General features: G+C 35.2%; 1 pseudogene; it reads right to left on the reverse strand.

Annotated features, from left to right (window-relative positions):
- Positions 1–9,904: 9,904 nt before the first annotated feature.
- On the reverse strand, positions 9,905–10,732 carry LOC150078424 (KRAB domain-containing protein 2 pseudogene; annotated as a pseudogene).
- Between the last annotated feature and the right edge of the window lie 13,984 nt (positions 10,733–24,716).

A 24,716-nucleotide genomic window follows, 5' to 3' on the forward strand; every position in this document is an offset into this window, starting at 1 on the left:
AAATACCCAAGTTACTTTTCATTATTTAGAATGATGAAGTAAAATAAAGTTGTCCACTAAAAGTACAAAGTAACTTCTGCAAATGACACCTGAATCACAGTTTAAGAATAAAATTACGTGAGATATTCCACTGATGCAGGTTAAATATGATGTATATGTGGCAGCATAGGCTTGCTTTATGGGAAAAAATATTAGGATAAACTAAGTAACCTCTTACCAAAATATGACTTTCAAAATGTTTTTTTTTCCTTTAGTTTGTTATTTAGTTTTAGGTTGGGTTTTTTTTTTTTTTTAGCCCACCAGTAGTTGCATTTTGTTTTGAAACATGACTGTGCACACACAGGTTAAATTTTTAAAATGATTATAAAACCCAGGCCTCCGTAGCCGAGTGGTCATGAGTGGGATTGCAGTAGCACATGCTTTTTGAGTAGACCAGGGTTCAAGCCCCTGACTGCTGAATATGGTCGATCTGCCAACCCGCACTGGACCAGCGTGACAGATTTATGGTCCATTTCCTTCATCATGAATTGTTGAGGAGGCTTCCATCCTGCAGTGGGTTGATAATGGCTGCACTTTACCTTTTTTTTTATTAAATACTGCTGTTTATGAATATTATTCTGTTTATTTATTTATTTTTTTTTTTTTTCTGCTTAGTAAATCTCAAGCACTTACGTTACAAAAACTTTTTTTACATAAGTGGTGCTGCTAACATTTTTAATTTTAGGAATTTACATTCCTGCAGATATGAACCTGCTAAATTTATTGATATGGGCTCAAAGCGACCATTGGGTAGCTATTGGCTCTGCTCGCATATAGTGTGGAGAATAGTGTATACAGAACATGCTATCTTGTTTGACAATGTTTTATGTATACATTGTGGATTTGGTCGGATTTTTTCTCTACTTATATAGTTTTTCAAAAATGTTTAGTTACCATATTTCTGGATGATAAGATGCACCCACTGAGACCTCATGGGTAGCACAGTTAGTAGAATCGGTGTCCTCCCCACAATGGGTAGAAAAAGACCTAAGTTTGAGTCCTGTTGATGACATGAGCAATTTTTATGGGCCCTTTTCACAGCATAGCTGATTTAGTCAGTCTCAAGCAAGGGTAGCATGGCTTTTCAACCAGAAACTTGGATTTTCCTTCCAGCAAACAGAAAATCAACCATAGAACACATAATTTACAGGCAGTATATATAGAGCAATATGGCCTTTTTGCTGTTGCTCCTAAAACCCTACTACTACAACAACAGCAGCAGCACCCCCTGAAAAGGTATATTTTGGGAAAAAAGTGTTTTATTGCACATTAAACAAATTTCCATTATAACAATACCATTTACGGCACCCTCCAGTTTCTAACACTCCTTTCTTCTGAGTCTGTTATCACTCCTACAAAGTACCATGCATTTATTAAAGTCCCAAGAAGAAATAAACCATTTTTCCTCTTAATTTTTGGTTTTGGGAAAGGGATGACAAAACTAAATGCTAGAAATTGTTTATGATCCAGTTTGTTTGCTCCACAGAAATTGTTTCCAGTGGAGATGTGTGTTTATTTCATATTTAATTCAGAATCTTCAAAAGGTAGAAGAACCAATATATAACTCATCGTCTATCCACTTATCATTGCATTTGCTTGGTCTCCTCATCTTTTATTTAATGTAATTTTTTTTTTTTTTTAAATCAACATTGTTCAGTCTCCTTCTTTTTTGCTGGTACAGTAATCAGTGTGTGCACACATACGTTGTCATTATGATATTAATCAGTTTCATTAATGGTGGTATTATTTTATTAATACTACTACATTTATTGTGTTTGAAGATTAAATGCGCAAGGCATTATGTGATATGAGTTTAAATTGACTATATAATATCAGTGTAGGTACACCGTAGTTTACTCATAAATTTAACTACATACGTAGTGTAAAGGTATCGTTGGTATCGTTTAATTTTATCTCATATTGTGGCTGCCTTCACAACGAGATACCAGGTATTGCACAACTTCGAATAAATAACGCTCCTCTAGTAGAGGAAATTACTGTTATTTATTCTCAGTGGGCACCACCACCCATACTGCTGTTTCAAAGCAAGTTGGCTTCATCATCAGTGGGCGGGCAGGTATCCTGATGGCATGTGCATTATCAGAGTACTTGCCCGATGATGAAGCCAGCTAGCTTTGAAACGGCCGTCTGGGTGGTGGTGCCTAATGAGAATAAATAACAGTAGTCTCCTCTACTAGAAGAGTGTTATTTATTCGAAGTAGTGCAATTGTTGTTATTGTTTGGTTTTTAGGAGCATTAGCAACTAAGGTCATATTGCTCCGGGGATATGCTGTGGTCATTCCCTGACCTTTCTGCATCCTCCATATTTGGTAGTCACGGGCTTGAACCCCAGTCTAATCAAGAAGCGTGTGCTCCTGCCCACCTGGCTATGGAGGCAGCCACAATATGAGATAAAATTAGACGCCTTTACACTATGTATGTAGTTAAATTTATGGGTAAAGTATGGTGTATCTACACCGATATTATATAGTGAATTTAAACCCATATCATATTATGCCTTGCACATTTAATCTTCAAATACTGTATCATTCTGTACACCATTTTGCATCTCTCATGTTGTAGAACGACTTCGCAACTGTGATGGAATGTTTGTATTATCAGGGTACCTGCCCGCCCACCGATGATGAAGCCAACTAGCTTCAAAATGGTGCCCACTGAGAATAAATAACAATAGTCTACTCTACTAGAGGAGCATTATTTATTCGAAATAGTGCAATACCTGGTATCTCTATGAAGGCAGCCACAATATAAGATGAAATTAAATTATGCCTTTACACTACGTATGTAGTTAAATTTATGGGTACACCAATATTATATATATAACTTATTGTGTTTATAATACTCAAGATATGTTTACTTTAATAAGACTTAAGGTGCCAAATGAGCATATTTAATATATTTAGTGTTCAGGTTTTCATCTTGCATAAAATAAAAATCAGTGTTACCTACCAAAACATTAGTGATGAAATGTTAAAAATAGCCTCCAGAAAGGGGTCCAATTTTATAACACTTTCCCACTTATAGTGTTCTTTGAGACCAGTCCACTTGAACATTCCATAATTGGGAAGTTACTGTATTTGAAACAAAAATTCACGAGTACCTACAAAAAAATATCAGTTTAAAATTAAACTTTTACTCATACAATGCTAATTGTGTGTTGTTACTGCAGTCATACTTGTCGGTACTGACGTTATGGCCTGACATTTCTGATTACTCCATATTTCTTGAAAGACAATGCAATTGCCTCATGTTAGGGAAATGCCTGGAGTTAGGGAAACTTCCACTAATTTTTCACCAATTTGCACACCTGGGAGCTGGTTGGTCACTTCATTTGTCTTGTTGGTATCAAATTGCAATTTGGTGCCTCCATCCATTCCTCACACATGAATGCTTTAAAAGCTGTGTTAATTAAAATAACCAGTGACTGCAATTGACTAAAGCCTCCTGCCTCTGTGGTTTTCATTCAGCAGCTGTCCTTTTTATTGCAATCTTATGTGTGTTCTGAAATGGTAATAAAATAAAAGATTTAGCTTTTTTAGAAATCTACCCAGGAAGTTCTGACCATAAGATATGGCTAATGATAAAGACATCACTATATGCACCTATGGACTACGAAATGTGTAGTAATTTTAGGAACATATTTCAGGGAAAAAAGGACATTGTATAGTTTGAAAAATATAATTTTTCTAATTATTTTGCTCATGAAGAAAAATCTTGGGAGCATACAGGAAGTGGAAAAAATAATGGAAGCACCTGATATGAAAGTGGTTTCTGTAATGGCATATGACATATTTATGAATATGCAGTGATATTCTTTTTTTATTTATTTATTTTATTATTATTATTTTTATTTATTTATTTATGTATTTATTTTTTGTTTCTTACAGGACTACTGTGAAGAAAAGACAGTAAAAGCTGATGTTTATTTAGAGGTGATATAAAAAAGTACATGAAGAAATGACTGACCTGTCTGAATTCCAAAGCATTCAAATTATTAGTACACGTTTATCAGGGCCTTTAGTGACTAAAACTGCCGATTTGTTTAATGTATCCAGAGCAAATGTATTCAAAGTGATGTCTGAATTCATCAAGTATAGAAAAACAAACTCAAGGAGAAATTGGGGAAGAAAATCGAAGCTGAGTGAAAAGGATTGTAGGCCCAAAACCTGCTGCCTCAAAAATAACTGCAGAACTTAATGCGAGTTTTGGCAATCCAGTTTCTAGAAAAACAGTTCAGAAAGATCTTCATAAAGGCAAAATTTATGGTACAGCTGCTATTGCCAAACTACTAGTTACTAATGGTAATGGTAAAAAGAGGACGCAATGGTGTAAGGAGCACAAAAACTGCGACACTTGATTACTTTGATATTCTGAGTGACCAGGTTCCTCCCATGGTGCAAACACTGTTTTTCACAAACGATGCCATGTTTCAGATGATAATGCTCCAATAAAACAACCAGATGTGGCCTTTCTTTGTTTGAGGAACATGAAACTGAAGCTAAACATCTCCCACAGCCTGCACAATCACCAGACTTAAGCATTATTGAGCCACTGTGGGCATATTTGGAGAGGAGAGTGAGAAGTAGATTGCCTCCACCTTCATCATTCATGGAGCTTGAAACATTCCCCCATGAAGAATGGTCCAATATTCCTAAGACAGTTCAAGATTTATTTGAATCTATTTCACTTATAATACAAACTATTTTAAAAGCAAAGGGTGCTCCAACACCATATTAGTGTGCACTGTAACTCTTATCGTGGGTATTTCCATTATTTTTTCATCCGTTTACAGCTTACTTGAGGATTGATGCATTTTCTGTGAGCACTGCTTTGACAAAAAATGTATCAGGTGTCAGACCCTCTAATGTATTTTTATCTTTAAAAACACCACTTTGAAGACTTTTCTGGAAAAGTGCACACATTCATGTTTCTTTGCAAATAACTTGGAACTTGATTAGAGAAAGATGATTTTTATAGACTAGACCTGATGCTTAGACATTCAAGGATGTTGCACCTGAACTTGAACTATCACTTCAACTCATTTTGACTAGGTGGACTAGGTGGGGATGTAGATAAGGCCTGACATAGCCGAGCGTATGCTCTTTGAGTATACCATGGTTCAAGCCTGTGACTACTGAATACGATTAATGATTGTATTTATGATTTATTGTAAACTCCTCTGACCTGGTAGTCCTGCCGGAGTATAAACAAGAATATCCCTGCTACACTTTACTGGGCATAAAATTTTGACAAAGTGAAAGACATTGTCAACAGCTTAGATAAAGAGGATGGTTCATCAATGTCATTAACAATCTCTTGTTCGTTGTTGTTCACTTTTCATATTTATCAGTTGCCATTGTGTCTCTTGTGAAAAGGGGGGAAATCTTGACAAGAATTTTGCAAGTAGTTATTGATATTATGATTTAAATTAGCAGTTACCGATAATATGGATCACACTATTCATTATAAATGTGATATTATGTTTTCTAGCCATTACCTGTAGAAAATAAATAATATTTCCGAAGTTACTGAAGAATTTGTGTGTATGAATAATGCATATTTGAAACGTACATTTACAGGATTCGCATCAATTTCACAGAAATTGATGCGAATCCTATAAACGTGTTTTAAATATGCATTATCCACTTCAGCTGAAAACCAGGTGGGAAGGAGCAGCAGTGCGTAGCACACGCTTCTTGATTAGACCAGGGTTCGAGCCCGTCACCACCAAATGCGGAGGATGGGGAAAGGTCAGGGAATGACCACCACATATTCCCAGAGCAATATAGCCTTAGTTGCTAATGCTCCTAAAAACCAAACAACAACTTCAGCTGAATTAGAAAGAAAACTCATGAAACACTTTTTTTTTTTTTTTTTTTTTTTTGAGATAAGCAGTGTCAGTTTTGAAAATTTGAAATAAAATCTGGTGTATGAAATATTAACTACTTATTTTTTTAAGAACATTAATAGTATTTTATGTTATGAAAGTATTTTAATTCTATAATAAAGTCACAAAATGCCTTTTCTTTAGTTTCAGATGCTGCTCTAAATTCTTATTTTGCTCATTTGCCTTCTTTTTACTGCCTTAATGTGGACCTTCTTTACTTTGCCATGCAAAATATTTCTTTTTTTTTTTTTCTAATGGCTATAGTTTGTTTTAATAATTTATAACCTGAGTAGTCTCTGTTTGTTGATCACTTCACTCCATTTTTAGAAGCTTATAATATGCCTGCAAATAGACATTTCTTACAAAGTTTTTGTTGTTATTATTGTAAGTCAAGTACAAATGGAAGAAATATGCCATGATAGTTATTTTGAAAAATTATCTTCGACTAAATAGATGTCAATCTAAAAATAAGCAGGTATTGATCCTTGTTTACAGTATAAACAAACATGAAAGCCAAGCCACCAAAAATGTTTCATCCTAATGATAGACACAAGGAACTACACTTTCCCCCAAGTCATAAATCAGACCTTGTAAACATAATATCAGCTTCAAAGTGTTGATCAAAGGACTCGGCTGACATCATTAGCAAGTTGTAACAGTCCTCAGAAATGGGATTTAATTTATAGAATGAATGAGGATTCTCTTTGAAAAGTATTGAAAGTGACTTTCAGTATCTTCATGGAGCTGTAACATCAATAAACATCTGATATAGTGAAACATCAATAAACCTAATCAGAGTGGTCATGGTTCAGGGGTAAAATTCACAGATATGGACATCTCATCCAAAACCACAAGTCACAAGAATCTAAAAAAGAAAGAAAGGGACATCGAATTTCAGTAATTACTAAATCTGCCTAAGGGCATGGATTTGGAAGGTTGTGGCTCTATACTGTGAAAACCATACAATCAAGTGATATACTTGGCAGCTGAGAGTAAAAAACCAAAGAAAACTCTGGAAGAACTACTAGTTAATATCTTTAGGTAACACCCTCTTTATGGAAAGTAGATGAGAAGAATAAATAAATAAATGCTTGAGACTGTAAATGTGCATTTGTGTTGTGTATACAGGGTATGTCAAAATTATGTTAACACTTATATGGAAAAAACATTTATTTTAATCAACATTTATTGCATTGTATATGTGGAATATTATGTATGTAAGGTCTCAACCTGTTGTTCATTGTTATCAACACACAATAGGAAATGATTGAAAGTAGCATTTAACGCCCTGACGCGTAATTCTCTGAGAGTAGATGTTACCACATTCATAATTCTTTCCTTGAGTCCATTGATATTCCGAACTTTCGTGCTGTACACTCTCTCTCTCTTTCACAATACCCCACAACCAGAAGTTGCAGGTCGTCAGATCAGGGGAGTGGGGGAGACCATTGCAAAGATCTACATCTTCCTATCCATCTTCATGGAAATGTGTTATCTAGGAAATCACAAACAATATGACCAAAATGTGCAAGTGCACTGTCCTGTTGAAAATACTCCGCTGAGCATATTATCAGGGGAAGTTCATTGATAGCGTAGGACTGCAACATATGTAAGTAGGATTCAAAATTCACTGTTGAGGTGTCAAAAAAGTAAAGTCCAATTACACTAGCAGCAGTAACAGCACACCAGACATTCACCTTTGGGGCGGCACGTTCATCCTCACGAAGTACTCGTGGATTTTTGGTACCCCAAAAGATTGTGTTGTGTCAATTCGACCGTTAATGTGAAAAGTGGCTTCATCACTGAACACCACCTGATACACAATGTCTAGTTGGATGTTTGCCATTTCTGCTAAAATCTGGCAGCATTCCACATGAACATGTTTGACCTTCTGTCAATGCTTGGACGAGTTAGATATGGTACGGGTGCATTCTAAGGTCCCGCGTTAAAATGTTAAAATTCTCCACACAGTTTTCTGTGAAATCCCTGTTTCAGCTGCATCGTTTGGTAGACTTTCCTGACTGTTCAGAATTGATAGCTGAACAATAGCAATGTTCATTTCACTTCTACCTGTTCTGGGACGTCCGGCATTACCTTTGTAGTTGTCCACAACTGAGCCAGTTCGAACAAACTTCTCGTACATACGATAAATTGTTAAACGGCTTGGTGGGTCTCGTTGAAATTGTTCTTGGAACTTGTTGTGGACTATGGTTGGAGAACGAAACACTTCCATCAGGATTGCCACCACTCCTCTTTCTTCTAGCATTAACTTATCTGCCATTATATCTGAAAAAAAAAAAAAAAAAAAAATTCAAATGTTCTTTCCATATAAGTGGTAACATAATTTTGACATGCCATGCGCGTGCGTAATTATAAGTTATAATTGTTATAATTATAATATAATTAAATATATAATTATATATATATAAATACACAACACATCAGAATAACTCCAGCTGTTATTATAGAAATGATGATAGTTGATATTGGATAGCAATACCTGACTGAAACGCTGCACACTCACAACATGTATTAAAATAAGATAAATTTGAAATAATTACGAAACTAGTGCTAATTATAGTCTTTACCTTATTGATAAACATATCTAGGGCAGCAGTTCCCAAACTGTGCACCGCAGGATATATTAAATTTTCAAGGGAAACACAGCGATACTCGACATCTGTCGGACACTGTGCGAACTACTAGCTCGAGGTAGTTCACAGTTTCAACATTACTTATTAAGTTGTTTGGACCTAACTACTTAATAAACGGAACCCTTCGGTATTTCTTTTGGCCTAGGGGTGCCGTGAAAAAATTACCGAGACACTAAGGGCACCATGAACCGAAAAAGTTTGGGAACCTCTGGTCTAGGGGTAACACCATTAAGTAAAATTATTTACTTAATGATGTTGCCCCTATTAAAACTATTATTCACAGCTTTTATAGTCAGACCTATGTAATACTGGTATAAGGTGTATGCAGAAATAGATAGTAATTAAGTTAATTACTTGTTATTTCATGCATTGAGAGATGTTGAGCTTATCAAAGTGTAAAGATGGTAATTAGCATTAGTTTTATAGTTACTTCAAATTTTGTCTTTGTTTTATTTAATACACATTGATTGCTGTATCACCTGTTGTGGTTGTCCTGCATTTGGATTTTACTGCCCAATATCAACTATCGTCATTCCACTATTACTAGTCCTTGCAGATCGCTCTTTTCACAACATAATTGAGTTAATTGGCCTCGGGCAAGTGTTGTGTGGAATTTTCTCCTGGAAACTTGTTTTTTTTTTTTATCTAGCAAATAGGCAAATTGACCATAGAATGCATATAATTTACAAATAATATATATATGTTACGGGCAATATGATAAATTGGAAAGTATGCATAATTACTGGCTATTATGTATAATTCCCAATAATATTGGAGAATATGCTTAATTTATCAAACATACCAGATATTATGAATAATCTCCAATGTTTACTGATAATATTGATTAATTGAAATTAGATACCAACAGAATACAAAAAAAAAATCAAAGTTTAATGTTATTTATTATTACAAGATAAACTATGATGACATTTTGAATTGCACAGTTTGTTACTATTTCTACAACAACGTTTATTACTATTGCATATCCCTTTACAATTACATTTTTTGTAACCTTGACCACCAAATATGGAAAACTTCTTAACACACTCCCGCAAAGATAATTCTGAGTCTGGAACTTCCGCAACATTTATAAATTTTTCATGGCATATAGAAAACTCATTTCTGGTATAAACGTTGGCCAATTTCCCTTTCTTTGTACCCAATTTATATAGTCCACTATTGTCAATATCCATAATAACTGCCAAGCAATTTCTTGAGTCGCTTCTGGCTCTGTCAACATCAGGAATTCTTATACGTACCGTATCACCTACTTTTCCACTAGGAAACTTTTTGTTAGACCCGTTTATCTTTTTTTAGCTTGTATTTTTAGATTTTCTTTTACTATTTTATGTTTTCTATATATTTGTGCTTTCCTATTCGCAACAATATTATACAATTCCTTGTTATTCTCTTTAATATTCTCCTTATTCTCCTCAATGTTCTCCATATTCTCTTCAACATTCTCCATTATTTTGTCATTTTCAATTTCAGTACTCTTTATGCTAGTGTCTCCTGCAATCTCTCCAGAATCATAAATATTTGATTCCTTCTCTATCATATGATCATTTTTAAATTGCTTCATTATGTTTTCTAGTTCTTCCTCTTCTTTTAAATTAACAACAACTTTGGGAAGCCATGAGGTTTTGAGGCTAATTTTAATGGGAGAACCAAACATAGCTTCATAGGGACTGCATTTAATTCCTTGGTGATATGCTCTATTTTTCATTAATTGAACAAATCGTAATCCTTCACTCCAGTTGCGTGTTTCATTAGTTTCTAGCCATGTACTCAATATATTCTCTATGTCCTGGTTTGCACGTTCAACAGAACCTTGACTCTGGCTGTGCCGAGGTTTACCATGTACGATTTTGAGTTCTTCCCAAGAAGAACATAATTCTTCGATAACTTTATTCGCGAATTTGCGACCATTATCGCTTTGAAGGATAGAAGGAGCTCCAAAAATAGTAAATATATCCAATAAAACATAAGCAACTTCTTCAGCACATTTCTTTTTAAGGGACGCAATTGTACACATTTTGTTAGGTGGTCTTTGATATACGAGAATAAATTTGTATCCCTTATCTTGCTGACTTTGCGTATCAATCAGGTCTACCTGACACCTACTATTCATTTCGTTAAACACCATTGGCTTAACCACTAAGCCTTTTTTAGGAACTTTACTTTTCTTCTGACAAGGCTCACATTAGTTTAAATATACCATTACAGACTCAGTGGTTATATTTTTATACTTTTTTTTGAATTTCGTTCATCATCCGATTTCTTCTCCCATGGCCAATCAATAGCTATATGAATATTATGTATTGTATCAAAAATTTCCTCAGTGCAGACATAATATTTTATGCTTTGGTTATTTTCTTGAACAGGGTAAATCAATTTATTACAATCACCTACTTTAATTATATCATATCGCTTGAGTCTTTGGTAATCTGCTGGAGTTTTCCCTGTGGTTTTCAGTTTTAGTGCAAAAATGTCATTTATCAGCTGTATATATTTTTCTTTCATTATAAAACCTTTGTTACTGCATTTTGTTTCTATTACTTTCGTTAAATTTGATGTAAAACTTTCTTTCATTCTTTCAATGGTATCCATAACCGTTACACTTTGGCAAACTACAAAAATTTTCATTTTTTTACATGTTAATTTCTAATTGTTTTTCAAAGAAAACTTACCTATGGACATAAACTAAATGCCGACCGGGCTAGCCGGGTGAGTAAAGTGCCTGCCTGGCAACCTAAAGGTCGCAGGTTCAAATCCCGCCTCGGGCTTGGATCAGAGTAAATGCAAAAACTTTGGGAGGTGCATTATGGCCACAGAAGCCGATGCGCCAACAACTAACAAGAAAAAAATAAAAATAAAAATTAAATTAAATACGTTTAACTTTATCTATAAGTATAATGTTGCATTAAATGGTAAGAATGCAGACTCAGTGGTCGTTCTAGTTCAGCCCGACAATGCTGCACTAACTAAATGCTGATGTGTTGTTGTATGTTGCACGGTAGAAATGTAGACACAGTGGTCATTCTTGTTCAGCCAAACAGCACTGCACTAACTAAATGGCGGTATATTATAGGTTTTAGAAGCGGCTAGTCGGCTCGACAGTGCACAGAAGCACTTCCCTACATTTCATTCATATGATTTCTCTGTCCTATTTATCAAATACACCAGCGAGCGCTGGAGAATATGTAAAATGACCGGTATATTTAATAAATTGCTATATATTTATTAAATTCTCCAATATTATTGGCGATTATACGTATTAATCGGTAATTATTCATAATCACCAGATTAATCAAATTTACCGTAACATATATATACCATATTATGGTGCCTCATGGTCCTTATTGCTTTGGTGCTTAACACACACCAGCCTGACCTAACTATAATACTAGCTGGAGTTATTCCAATCTGTGGATGCCAAATGAAGGTTAAAATGTGATTTTCCTCGTTTGCACTAAAATATATATATTAATCATGTACTGTTTAATTATAAAAATGCCATTAGGCATTGTTATAAATAGATTGTCTTATTAATAAGTTGCTAACAGATTGTCTTATTAAATAAATTCAAAAGCTTTATCTACATTATATTATATAAAATTTACTGCAATAAAACAGTTAAGTTGTAAATTCCTCTGGCAGTGGAAGTTTATTTATATGAGTTATCTTTATTTCAAAGCCTTTCAACTTTTGCTGTTTAACAACCTCTCACAGTGTTAAGAAACACTTAAAATTCATATTGGTTAGAGGTTGTCGAGGTGATCATCATCCTTGCTCATCAATAATGCATCTTGTCTGAAAATGCATTATTGTTATACAACAATATGCAACAACAAATTAACATTATTATGTTAACCGTTTTATTTTATCTCATGATTATTGGTTTTATTTACTTGGTAATGTAATATTTTGTTGTAGTATTATTCAGATATTCAGATATATATTAGTGCAAAGTTAATTTGTTTGGTTGTAATTGTCTGCAATTACAAAACCAAATTCAAAAATATGCAGACTCAAAATTTGCAAAAAGGCATATATACCTTTACTAAACAGTTGTTACATTACGTTCATATATTTAAAAAAAAAAAAAATGCATAGTGTTATTATGTTGCATTAAATCATCAGTGACGTCCAAAATCAGACAGTTAACAAAAAAAAAAAAAAAAAAAGGAAATCAAATCACGTTTAAGAGATAATGAATTTTCATAATTGCTATATAATACATTGTACAACTATAATCTTCAGCCATTTAATGAAGGCTCTGCAATTTTTCACTTATTCCTGCTGTGAATGTTTTATGAGAAGATAAAAATGGTACCAATGAAGGGCACAGAGTAAGAATGATCTGTGTCACTAGAGAGTAGTATTCCACAATTCAAAAATTGAACTTTTTTAACTCATTGTTTAAAAAACTAATGCAAGTAAAATGTTCTGGTTTTCCTTAATTTAATCATAGGACATTTTCTTACTAATTTGGTTAATAAAATATTGATTGCGAAATTATATGTGAATATTGTGATTTTTTTTTTATCCAAGATTCAGGACTCGTGATCATTATTACAGATAGAATCAATTTTGAATTGGTTTGATTATTTTAAAGTATAGTAATTTACTTAAATCGCCTTTATTGACAAAAAAATTTTACTGAATCACCTGACTAAACATTTTCATTATTTGTTTACATACATTACTTCCTGTTGGTTGCAAAGGCAGCAAGCTGGAAGTAATGTGTATAAACAGACAGCTTTTGAAAACATTTTAGCCTCAGGATTTGAGCAGAATTGTGTTTAGTCAGTTTTATTTGAATAAAATCAGTGTGCAATCCTTTTAGCTCATTAACACTGTCCATAGTTAGGTTCAGAGGGATAAAGAAACGTTGTGACTTTTAATATCTTTATTGGCCTTGTGAGGACTTATTTACATAAAAAGGCAGCTGAAGATAATCTGTCCAGCTCTTGAGCATATCAGAAGAGTAACTGATAACCATAAATAATGATGGCCTTTTCTTCTAGTTCATGTTATTTCCCTCCAATTCTCAGGCAGTTCTGAACAAGAAAAAATTGTGACCAGTGTATATCTAATAGACTCTGACCATTCTTGTTCTGCAGAGTGTAGCCTGTGATCATCCCTGGTGGGACATTTTATTTCTTCCTGTGATTGTTTTCATTTTACTATTTGCCTAATAAAATCCTTGATTACCAGGATGGAGCTATTAGTTTAAAAAAATTGGGCGCTTATCATTCGTTCCCTATGCCTTTCAAATAAAATCTTCAACTTCCAAATAAAATATTGGTTGTGTAACTGATATTATTAGTATGATTTTGTTGTGTTTTTAGCAACACTGTAATCTGTTAAATTATATTTGTGAAGAAGTTTATCATTGTGTTTATATACCATATGAATTATGCTGTACTTGTTAATGGTTAATTGTCCCCCTCCATTTCATCTGACAGAGTTTTGACATCATTTTGGAATAAATAGGAAAGTAGCCAGTTAGTTGTATATAATTAGTTCCCATCCATTTAATGCAGTTAAGAAACATTTTGATGTAAAATAGATAGCAGAAAAAAGTTGCTGCCATTGTAACAAGAGTGGATAGTCAACCCTGTGTAATTATAGAAACAACTTATGTAACTGAAAACTACCAGTCTTAATTATGAAAGCTGCCTTTAACTTCATTAATGAAATAAAAAAAATCAAATCGCAAATCCAAGATTTTTTTTAACACTGAAATGCAAGTAGTGAAAGTAAACATTCTTTGCTGTTTTATTGCCCAAGTAAGCCAGTGTATTGTATTCTGTTTACAACATTGTATGTCTTATTATTTCCTTTTATTATGTATTATATTATTTATTCTAATCTGTATTTTATTATGCTTTAATTATTAGAATAAAAATGCTCTAATTTGGACTGTCTCCTTTAATGTATGTATTTTATGTAAAATGGAGATTTTTCCTAAATGAGAAGTAAATAACACCATTCAAAAAGAAAAATTAAATGAAAACATTAAGGCGTTGCTGTTGTTATATAGTTAACTTTCATATTCTTCAGCTGAAATTGTATCAAGTACTGTTTCTTATCTTCCAATACCACAGGACTTATACAACCTGGTGGATCAAGGCAGGGCACATGAGGAGAAAAGGAAATTGCTGATATTAAAAATTGTAGCATGAAATATAGTAGTAAGTGGAAAACCTATTGAACGATGACTGTTCTTATTCATTTAAAAAGAATCAAAGATGGCATTAGCATCAGTAGAGGCACAAGATGCAAGAAAGCAAGCTTATACAGTATCAACCAAAAAAAAAAAAAAAAACCCATTCTCATTTCACTGATCCATGAAAAAAAAAGATAATTTCAGGATCTAAGACCATAACTAGCTGAAGATGAGGCTAGTTGCATATGATAACAAAAGAAAAAGGAAGTAAAGGTTAATTTTCTTCCTTTTCTATTCAGTTCTGAATAAATTTTCTTGTTTTTATGAATTATGTACAACCTGAAAATATTTACATATCAATATATTCTAATACAGACTCCCTTACACCACTTAATCTGAATTACTGAAAATTAAAATTTTTTTTTATGATATAATAGAAATAAAGAAAAACATAATGAAGTAGCAATGCAACAGGACCTGTACTCAACTGAAAATTCCAGTTTCTTCAAAAACACATATGATCACAAAGCAAGCCGTATGCTTGTAGTTAAATTTAAAACATGCAGCACATTGATTAAAACATGTTTAAAAAATCATATTATTCACATTGTTTGATTTGCATTAAGTTTTTTTAATATAAACATTATTTTATAAAAACATTTTTTGTTATATTTAAAAAAAAAAAAATTACCATTGCCTAGTGGTCCAATATATGCAAAAAATCACAGTACATGAATTTGAGTGAACTGTGGTTCTTTTTCTCATGTGAGTACTAATTATGGTGCTGTTCTTGTATTATTTGTAAATTCCTCCAACCTGATATGGTCATAACAAGTATAAAGACAGAAAATATATATGTGGCTACCACTGCCAAGTCATCAAATACAAAAGTACATTATTACATGTTGTTCAAACTTGTGCAACTAATAAATATGGTGACGTTCTTATAGTCTTTCTAGCTTGTGAACTCCTTTGACCTTATGTGGATGTCCTGGAGTATAAACAGAAAATTTTTATTTTTATTATAATTATCATCTAAATCAGTGGTTTTTAGATGGGGTGCCATGTAATTTGGGTTTAAGTTACTTAAACTTTTTTTTTAAATTTATATGTTTATTTCATTATAAAAAGGTGTACCATATTTTTTTTATTTTGTTTTGTGGTGATCTATAATTAATGTTTACTTAGTACTTCTAAATAAAGAAGAAAGTTATATAATTTGTATTATGAATTATAATTTTGTTTATAGTTATATTATTGTAATAACTATCATATTATATATATATATATATACACACACACACACACGCACGCACAATTGGATCTAACAGGTAGAAAATTGAGTAAGGTGCTACAAAATAAAATAAATTACTTAGGGGTGGCATTATTAAAAAAAGGTTGAAAACCACTGATCTAAATTAACTCATTGTGTTTAGTTCTGAATAAAGTTTCTTGTTTTTATGACTACATACAACCTGAAAATATTTACTTATCATAGTCTATAATACAGACTACCTTAGCCCTGTTGATCTGAATTACTGAAGTATAAAATTCTGAATGGTATTTTTGAATTATTTTGTAATAGTAAATTTCAATATCTGTCAAAAATTTTCTTGTATAGGAATTTATTTCTTTGTGAGTGCCTCCTTTTATTATTAATATAGAACACAAAATGAAAGGCAAGTCCATTCAAAAGGCACCCTTGGCAGTGATGGTTGGTCACAGGATTCCTTAGTGCTGCCTAACAAATGAGCAGCATTTGTCTTGTCTTGCTATTCATACTTCTCCATGAGGAAAACAGCCAACCAGTGACAATAGCTTGAGTTTTTTTGAACAATGTCGTTTGGGAAGCCTGCCTTTTTTTGCAATATGCATATAATATATAAGATGTCTATACTATAAATATATAAATATGAAAGATGCCTATACTATAAAAGATGGACTAAAAGCATTTTACTTATTTTTGAGAGTTTTGTGTTATAAATGGTAAAAGTTAAAAATACTTAAAACTTTTAACGAACTTCAAAATCTTGTAATTTCTTTGAAATGCAGTTAAAAATGAATATTGTTACAAATAAGAATATAGATATATTTTGAGAAAAGTATTAAAATAGAGTTCTTTTCATATTATCTACTTAGTAAATTTATTCCCTATAAGCATGTTAGTTGACTATATGAAAATTGTTTGGTATATTTACCATGGAGATTGTCTTATTAGTTAGACAAGTGTTATGTATATAAGCAAAAATAATGCTTCAGCTTCAGTGTAATACTGCTATTTAACAGTAGTCTTTGCTGTTAGATTTCCGTGTGCAATGGCAAGCCATAGTAATTAAAAAAATATCATGCATTTTTTGCGACAAAAACTTTAACTGTCAAAATTTTCTAATCAATTATGGGAGTAACTTGGGTGTTACAAAAGACAAATTGCCACATGAGGTCTAGAAGTACTGACTTCCCCCATACACACACACATACATAAAACAACAGAGACAAAACAAGTACAAAATGAAAAAATGTACATGCTGCCCAGAATGCATGCACATCCAAATAGTAAATATAAACACTCATAAGAGGTAAAAGTAATACAGAAAGTTTTAGCAAGTCACCACAGCGACATCAGGGAAGCATTAGCCACTAATTTCCTGGATGTTCACATTTTGTGGCCCTGCTTATTATATTATCTGTGAGCCATCCATGGATGCCCCAGTGTGAATGATAAAGACATTACAATGAAAACCTTTAAATATGACTGGTACCCTCTAAATGGCAAACAATTCAAACTAAAAAGTAGATGGTAAATTTTAATTGATCGGAACCAATTGACAGGCTCAAGCATGATAAATAGCCACATGCAGAACTCAAAAAAAATAATTTAAAAAACAAATTGAAAGTAAGAGTAACTATAATAAAGATGGTGGGGAGGAATTGTAGCCAAAGAACAAGAAAAAAATATTCGATGGACTGTATACTATTAAATCAATTTCAATTAAAGATGGTGCACAACTAATGATTAATTAGTTCAACTTGTGTGGTTCTTCGAACTGTGACCATATGTCAACAAGCTGGGTATATTCTTACTGTTTGTATGTGAAAAGTCAGGTGAAAGCCCTCGTATGTTAGGTGTAGAATGATCAGTTGAGATACCAACTGATCATTCTACAGGAGAAATGGAGGCCTGCCTGTTGCAGTGTATTGTTTATTGTGGAAAATACACTGGTGGATTGCATAGTCACTGTTCTACCACACAAAAAGGTCCTGTGTGAATACTGTCATTGCAGAGTAAACTTCACAGCATAGTTGGATTAGTCTCAGTCAAGAGTGTCATGGTTTCACCTACCAGAAAGTTGAGTTTTGTCTCCATTGAACAGGACACAAACTGACTGAACAACACATGCAATTACAAAGACAGTATATACTGACATGTCGTTGCTTTGTCACTTAGGGGTTCACATCTGGTGAGTATGGGATTGGTAAACCCAGGTCCCCAGCTGGATATCATCATTCTTCTCTTTCTTAGTGATTCCTTTCAACCTCTCTCTCAATTTTTTTTTTGGTCAGTGCAGCGCAAGCTTCAGGTTTCCTTGCGCCATATGGATTATAATAATAATAAAGCCCACCTCACAACTCCCAGTATATATTGTATTTTCTAGGCAATAGTTTTAACGGGCACACTGTGGGAAAAATATTTCATTGCATATATTTGAAATAAATTTCCAAATGCTTAACAAAATGTCGAGAGAATGAAGCCTTCCGTGTAGAAAACCAAAATTTGTCACTCATAACATGCTATGGTCCAAAGTTAAGCTTTCATCAAAGTGTGTGATCAACTTTTGTATCTTGGTCTTTAGCCTTCAGATGTGTGATTCCTTGAGTAAGAAACCTGGATTGTTTTTAGGGTTTTCAGTGCTAGGATTGTCTCTTGGTGACATTGTTCAGGTGAACCGCTCTGCTATGTGCTTGTATTCACGTGAACTTCTTGTACCAGTAGTTGTGGATGTTATCTATTCCTGGGGTTTGCTAGTTGTGGAATATCCTGATTGACTGTTATACTTCTTCCTCCTGAATATTCCATTCTCTCATCTCTTGTACCTCCTTGGTTTTCTTTCATTCAAGTTCTGTCCAGGGTCATGGCTGATATGTCTTACTTCGCTGCTCCCCATGTTGCCTGAGAAATCGATCATCTGCTCGTATGATCCATCTTTCCTGTCTTGTCCATTACACCTGTAGAAGGCTCTTTGGTTTTCATTGAAGAATTATTTTCCTCTGGCAGCTGTCTTAGTATTGGTTTTGTTTCAGTGTAAGTATTCTCTGATTTTTGGTCTGTTTGCTATGAACATCTCTCTTGACGGTGCTCTTCACTTTTACAGTCAGTTTCTTACTCCTATTTTCCCATTGCATTGGTACTGGGTCATTTGGCCTATCTTGATTCTTAATTCTGCTGAAGTCTCTTTCCCAAGCTGGTGGTTCCTTGCTTTTTCATTTCGTCTGCTGCTGGTCTCTCATTTCTCTTCAATTAATCCTAGTGGCCATGGCAGCACAGTGTACAGCTGTGTGGGTGGCCTACAGTGTTGCACCGTTGTCAAGGTAATATATTATTTGCCGATTGAGGTGGTCTGTGACTCTCCACAGGATTCTATTGGGTCTGCTTTGGTTTCTCGTGGGGCTGTGGGGTCCATTCCCTCAAATTCCATTATGGCCACTCATTTAGTTGTGATATCATGGCATCTCTTTCCACTTCAACTGCTTTAGTTGTATTTTTGCTGTTCTCTGCTTCGGTGTCCATATTCTTTGTTCTTTGCAGTTGATCACTCATGTCTGATATCACTGTCTTTGTGAGGTCCATTCCCTCAAATTCTGTTAGGGCAACTCATCTTCTGTTCTGGATATCATGATTGTATCTTTCCACTTAAACTTCTGCGGGTTGTATTTCTTTTTGCTCCTCAAGTTCGTTGTCCATATTCTTTCTCCTTTGCAGTTGGTCGATCACATCCTGCTTGATGTTTTCCAAGATTGTAGGAGCTGTTAGTTCATGATGATAGCCGCTATTTCTGTTCAGTAACCTGAATATCTGAAAATTGTTCAACCATTTGTTATGTTTTCATATCAGTCTTGAGCTTGGTTATATTGTAATATGTTTGCATGATGGACATATTCCTTTCAGTGCTCCACTTTGTGTTGGCATTTTCTTCCTCAGTGATCAGTTGCACAGGAAGCACTTCCAGTTTTTTGGGCTGGATGATTTTGCCTTTTCCTTGTGGTAGCCATATAAGGAGCAGAGCCACTTGATGCACTGTCTTCCTCAGGAGACTGTCTCTGACTTGTAAAAACTGACCCCCTCTGGCCTGAAAGCGAGTGACTTTTTCCTGTGCCATGCTTGATGCAGTCTGATTTTTACCTCTCTTCGACATTGCCCATTTGTGGAGGTGGACCTGTTTAGCCTCAGCTTACATTGGTGGTAGCATTATTTAATGGGAGCGCCACTATCTGCCTAAGCCATCACTTCGACCTTGGGGATGTAACCTCACTGAAATGATGTTCACAATGGTTTTTTATTCTTATTTATTACTGTCTGTGTGGGTAGCACTGTGGTATCATCACCATCTTCCACATGGATAGAAAAGGCTCATCAATGATGTGAGGAACGTTTTTCACTCCATGGCAGTTAGTTAGTCTCAGGCATAGCTAGCAAAGTTTTTCCCCAGAAACTGGATTTTCGTCCAGCAAAACAGGCAAATCGCCCAGAGAACACACCATTTACAGATAACACACATGGGTATATAAATTAAACTTTCTGGGTAACCATAATGTAGTTTTTGTTTTTTTATTATTTATTTCTATTATTATGTCTCAGCGTGATGGAGACACGTTCCATTCCACCAAAGTGGGACTCTAACCTGGGTCTTTCAGGCTGGTAGTGAAATGTAACCACTGCACCATTGCAGCTGAATATTATTAAATGATAATAATACGACCTGGTGTCCTTTCCAAATTATATTAGATAATTCTATAACTTTATTGGAATTTTTTTTAAAAAAATTCCTGCACTTTCACATATTAAAGAGTTCTTTACAAATATGTTCACAAAAAAAATATTGGTCCCGTTCAAAAAAGTTTGTGCTGAATGTCCCTGATAAACAGAGGGCTCCCTCCCTTGTTCAAACTAAGCCAGTCATCCAGTGAAAATAGTTCATAAAATTTTCTTTTAAATCTAAGGCAGTGCATCCAGCCACATGGGGAACCAGCACAATGCTTAGTCAGTTTAGAGTGATATAAGCACTGAGAAAACAAAAGATGCAGCCTTGCTATGGCCTTATAGAAAGGGATAATCACCTCCTTATCCCTGCTAGCAAAATTTCTATGTATCATTGACAAAATCCCAGCAATGCTGCACTGCTCAGAGAATTTCATGTCTGACTGCCCAATAACTAATGGGTCTTTTTCATTCTCCTCTACCCTGAATGTAGTAGCACACTGTTTATATGTTACTATACGATTACTGCTACCCATGTGCAGTACCTTGCTTTTGTCAATGTTATACTTCAACTGCCATTTCTCAGCCCATCTATCCAATTTTCCCAGGTCTTGTTGCAGTAGCTCATATTGATGACTGTCGTGAACCGCCCTCCCAACCTTTATATCATCTGCAAACTTAGACATTCAACTTGATATACCTTCATCAGGTCTCCAGAGCCGAGTGGTCAGGAGCGGGAGTGCAGTAGCACACACTCTTCGAGTAGACCGGGGTTCAAGCCCCTGACTGCTGAATACGGTCGATCTGCCAACCTGCACTGGACCAGCGTGGCAGATTATGGTCCATCTCCTTCAGCATGAATTGTTGAGGAGGTTTCCATCCTGCAGTGGGTTGATAATGGCTGCAATTTACCTTCATCAATATCATTGATAAATATTGAAAACAACAATGGATCCAGCACTGAACCCTGAGAAACTCCACTAATAACATTCCTCCATGAAGAGCAGTGCCCATTGATTACTACTCTCCGTCTTATTATTATTATTATTATTATTATTATTATCAACCATATGGTGCAAGGAAGCCTGAGGCTTATTCTGCACCAGCCAAAAAAAAAAAAAAAAAACCCCAAGTTACCCTGAGAGAGAGAGAGAGAGAGAGGAATCACCAAAAAGAGAAGAATGGTGACATCCGGCTCAGGACCCAGAATCACCAAAAAGAGAAGAATGGTGATATCCGGCACAGGACCCAGGTTTACCAAGCCCATATCCACCAGATGTGAGCCCCTGTCTTCTTCCACTTAACTATCCTTTTATCCATCGGAGTAACTTGTCCTTAATGCCACATTGCTCCAGTTTCCACAGCAGTCTTTTATGTGCAAAAGAATCAAAATCGTTCCTGAAATCCAAGTGTATGATGTCAAAATTATTTTTGCATCCAATTCCTTGGTCACTGCATCATAGTAACCTATTAGTTTGGTCATACAAGACCGCCCCTTGACAAATTCCTTCTCTGATTGTAGTATAATTGCGCCCGTAAAAATGGTCCTACATTACTTCTTTAACAAGTGATTCCAAAGGGTTTAGGGAATAAGCCTCAAGCTATGGAGGAGTCTAGACTATGTATAAATATAGTGCAAGCGCATCTCTCATATTGTGGAGATATACTTCATAACTGTTTTTCCATCATTGCATCACTCAGATACCTACCTACCCACGGAAGAAGGGCCAAATAGCCCTGAAACGGTGCCGTCTGGGTGGTGGTATCCATCTGACCACCACCCAGACGGTGATATCCAACTCGTGAAGCTATTCACAATATGAGATATAACTTAAAATGATGCCGTTTTACTAATATTCTGATTTAGCATTAGTAGAGGACCATGATGCAAGAAAGCAAGCTTATGCAGCATCAGTCAAAAAAAAAAAAACAAACAAAACAAAAAACTCCCATTTCACCCCTCCGTTCGTTCAAGATACCTGTCCAGCTGAGCCGTAAATTTATTTAGGCTGTCAACTTCCACAACAAGGGATGGAAGTCTGTTCCACAAACCAACTACCCGCTGGCTAAAGGCAAATTTCCACACATCTATCCTACTGTCTTTCCTCCATTTGAATTTATGCCCTCTCAGGTGATTATTTTGAGCATAAGGAAGAATCCCATCGGCATTATTATTACTATTATTATTATTAATAGCCATATGATTCAAGGAAGCCTGAGGTTTATGCTGCACCAGGAAAAAATAAAAAAAGCTCCCGAGTTACCCTGAGAGAGAGAGAGAGAGAGAGAGAGAGAGTATCAAAAGTAGAAGGGAATCACCACGAAAGAGAAGAATGATGATATCCAGCTCAGGACCCTGGGTGTGCCAAGCCCATATTCCCCAGATGTGGGCCCCCGGGGTTTGAGCATGTTCAAACCATTCAAGGCTTTATACACCTTTATCAGATCAATCCGCCGGTGCCTAGTCTCCACACACTGCAATTTGCAAAACTTAAGCCTTTCTTCGTAAGAGCAACCCTTTGTTCCATTCACTAACCTTGTTGCCCTTCTCTGTACTCGTTCCAGCAGCTCTACATCCTTCTTGGAATAAGGCCTCCAGACCTATATGCAGTACTCAAGGTGTGGTCTGGCCATTGCCTTATACAAGGGAATAATCACCCCCTTAACCCTACTAGAAAAATTCCTGTATATCATTGATAAGACACCATGAGCTATCCTTGCAACCCATCTGCACTGCTCAGAGAACTTCATATCTGCCTGCACAATTACCCCCAGGTCCTTTTCATTCTCTACCATTATCAGTGTAGTACAACAGAGTTGATACATTGCTCTGGGGTTGCTGTTTCCCATATCTAGTACTTTACATTTGTCAATGTTAAACTTCATTTGCCACCTCTCAGCCCATCTGCTCAACCTTTCCAGATCCTGTTGCAGCAGCATAGCACCAGTAGTGTCCTTAACAATCCTGCCAACCTTTGTATCGTCTGTAAACTTGGACATTAAGCTTGATATACCATCATCAATATCATTTATAAATACAGAAAACAATAATGGACCCAACACTGAACCCTGAGGGACTCCACTAATAACATTAGTCCGCGATTAGCAGTGTCCCTTGATTACTACTCTCTGTCTTCTCACCCTCAACCATCCCTTTATCCATAGCAGCAATTTGCCTCCAATGTCACACTGCTCCAATTTGTGCAGCAGTCTTCCATGTGCAACAGTATCAAAAACCTTTCTAAGATCCAAATATATAATATCAAAGTTATTCCCTGCATCCAGTTCTTTTGTGACTGCACCATAGTGTCCAATCAAATTGGTCAGGCAAGACTTTCCCTTAACAAAACCATGCTGTGTCCGAGCTATTACTGAAGTCTTGTCTAGATGATCCTGCAGTGCTTCTTTAATAAGTGCCTCCATTAATTTTCCTGGAACAGAAGTTAAACTCACGGGTCTATAATTACTTGTGTCAGCCTTTGATCCTCCTTTGTGAAGTGGGGTCACATTTGCACAGCTCCAGTTTATGGGTACCTCCCCTGAGTCCAAGGAAGCTCTCATAATTATGTCTAAAGGTTTGCTTTCTTCCTTTGCTGCCTCCTTTAATATAACTGGATAGATCCCATCCACTCTAGGTGCCTTTCTTGTGTTTATCTTCAACAATTTCTCCTCCACTTTACTCTCAGATATTACAAGATTATCTAGCTTACAGCCAGAGTTGAATACACTTCTGGCATTCCCAATTTATTCAGATATAGCTATATATTTCTGATGCGCTTGCACTATATTTATACAAGTGATTCCTTTATTTTCCTTGGAACAGTCGTTAAGCTAACAGGTCTGTAATCAACCATGTTGCCTTATGATTCCCCCTTTATGTATTGGAGATAGAATCGCACATCTGCAGTCCATAGAGATGGCTCCCGAATCCATGATGCTCTCTTAACGATTGAATCATATTGGGCC

Source organism: Mastigoproctus giganteus, chromosome 11 (assembly GCF_048544385.1).
Source record: "Mastigoproctus giganteus isolate SK-2022 chromosome 11, ASM4854438v1, whole genome shotgun sequence".
Lineage (NCBI taxonomy): Eukaryota > Metazoa > Arthropoda > Arachnida > Uropygi > Thelyphonidae > Mastigoproctus > Mastigoproctus giganteus.